Source organism: Macrobrachium nipponense, chromosome 11, assembly GCF_015104395.2.
Source record: "Macrobrachium nipponense isolate FS-2020 chromosome 11, ASM1510439v2, whole genome shotgun sequence".
In the NCBI taxonomy this organism is placed as follows: Eukaryota; Metazoa; Arthropoda; class Malacostraca; order Decapoda; family Palaemonidae; genus Macrobrachium; species Macrobrachium nipponense.
The window spans coordinates 62,692,992-62,695,491 of NC_061087.1; the positions used below are offsets into that span (position 1 = coordinate 62,692,992).

Consider the following 2,500-nt stretch of genomic DNA (forward strand, 5'->3'; position numbering starts at 1 on the left):
CACTCCTTTTTTTAAAATGGCGTCGTTCACAAATATGCTCATGACAAGTATCATCATGTAACAAAACATTTAAATTAGTCAAGAATTTCTCTACTCATACGTTTGTACAACAATTTGGCATGATAGCAAGTAGCCCAAAGGTCAATGAAAGCCACTTCTGGTTTCAAACTGGCTGCAAAATGGTATAAATGGCCGCTTTATTATTTAAAGTTAACGAAAATTGCATTTTCTGGCTGCAACCATTCTAGAAAAAGTACAATTTACCTTATTAGGATACAAAATAGCCACAGTAGACTGCTTTTTATCGATCCTGACAGTTACATGAACATAATCCTGTACAAGAAAGCCCAGAGCGATGGCACTTGCAGTTACCAACACAGTTTGATTTTTTGCACCCACATTTCAACAGTTCCTTACAAGATGCAGCAACAGAAGGGATCGATGTCCTTTTGGGTTGCCATGTTTCACTGTCTTTATCTATTTACCCAACCCCAAATTTCAAGACTAGGCAGCTCTTGATTTCGATTCAAAACTTGACCCCAAAACATACCCACCTTGGTATGCTGCCCTCTTGATGTATTAAAGCATCCTTAGTTGGAGGGCTTGCATCAAAAGACCTTTGTTTCCACGCAAACAATTCAAAACGAGATTCATTGACTGCAAATGCAGTTGTTGCCCTGTCGTAAATTATGCATACTAAAGCTTCAAGGATTTCTATGTCATACTCTGAAATTAAATCTGGTAACGTACCAAAGCGAATGAATACCTCGGAAGCATCTGAAATACCTCCCATGTCTGCCACGCTGATTTTTTACCTCTCGCTCGAAATGCTGAGACCGTATCGCAACCAGTAAAAGCGTGAAAAAATGGCAACGCGGATACAGGTATTTCAAATTATGCTGCAATATCATTTATAGGATGCCATCGGAAATCCTTACCTCGACCAAAACCTATCCACATTCTGAAAAGTCCCAGCTTTTCCAATAAGGAAATTCCCAAAACTACAACGTCAGTATCTGTACTGTACATGGAAATGTTCTTACACCCATTGATGACTGCATGCTGGATATGAATGAACATTCGAGTGTCAGCCTCTTCATGGTTGCACGGGTACAGCTGGATTATGTCTGAAATTTTATTTGTAAGAACATTTTCCCCTAGGGTTACAAATATTTGTTTGTCAGTCTCAATGGTCACGATCAACTCACCAAGGAATGCGAACAACTCAGTTTTGTCGTCGTCTCTTAGAAAACTACTCCAAACCACTTTTCGTCAAACTCTGGAACCCTTCTTTTCCTTGGTAGCCTTAAGACTGTCTTTTCTATACACATCGAATACAACGTCTACTCTTGGATACCTATTAAGGAAGAAGTAATGTGCGGTAAAATAATATCACGGGCGTAGTCATTAAATGTTTTTGATTCCGGAGGTGCCCATGGTTTTGAATTTATCATAGCTGCGCCATCAATAACCAATGCATCAGACACTGGATCACTTGCTGGAGTTTCAACGTTTGTCTCAAGTACATCCATCAGCTGTGATTTTGCACCTGTGTATAAACATCCATATCTTATTGTCTGCCTTGGCAAGAAATGAAGAGCCTTGAAAACAGATTACAATTATTTTTCAGATAGTCGATCTTTCCTTTGTTTTGGCTTTGTTTTGCGGCTGAACAAAGGGAAGTTGTTCTTTTTGATTGGATCGTAGAAATCAGGTTGCCCCTCATTTGTAATTCTTTGTAGAAATTCGTTGTATTGTTTTATCCCAATATCCTCTAAGGTGTCGATTTTTGCATCTTCTGAACTCATATCTTTAAAATCAAGTTTGTAAAGACCAGAGGATTCTCCTAGAAATAGATTTCCAAAATCATTGACAGTCTTAACAAGCCTTTGAACTACTCCAAAGAATGACTTCTGTGAGATCATTGTATCTTCATGGTGTTTAATATCTGACAACCTGTGGGGTGAATTGTCAATGGTTTCAAATAGTCGTCTACTAGTCTGCTTATTTCAGGACCAGCTACCTACCATCCAACGTCTCAAAGCTGCAGGATCATCCGTTAAACCAATTTCACCACCGTCACCCTTTATTGTTGTTCTGTTCATGTGCTTAATGTTAGAAAATATTGTGCTCGTCTTCCTTACTGTAAAATGTCCGTGAGCAAATTCTCGTACTATGTTCGGATGCATTTCTTGTAGCGATGCCATATCCCGTACATGTATCAATAGTCAAATTACACAATTGTTCCCTGGTGGTGCATGTAAATCGCTCTTATTTCTTGCGCAAGCGCAAATACTATTTGATATTATTATGAAATTTGAATGCATGGGCAACAAACAAAATAATTGTTCATGTGTTTTGTTTCAAACGCATGTTCAAATAAAAAAAAAAAAATCATGTTTAAGAGGCGAAAATTGCTTTTATTCATATTTTTTGCGCATGCGCAGTACAAAACTATTAGAAACTTAGTTATTATTGATTATTGGACATTCAAGAAAGT

General features: G+C 37.9%; 1 protein-coding gene across 2 annotated transcripts in view; it reads right to left on the reverse strand.

The window, feature by feature from the left end:
* The window catches only part of LOC135206258 (uncharacterized), a 212,169-nt gene that overhangs the window by 16,154 nt on the left and 193,515 nt on the right, over positions 1–2,500 (reverse strand). The gene's annotated exons all lie outside the window — the stretch shown is intronic.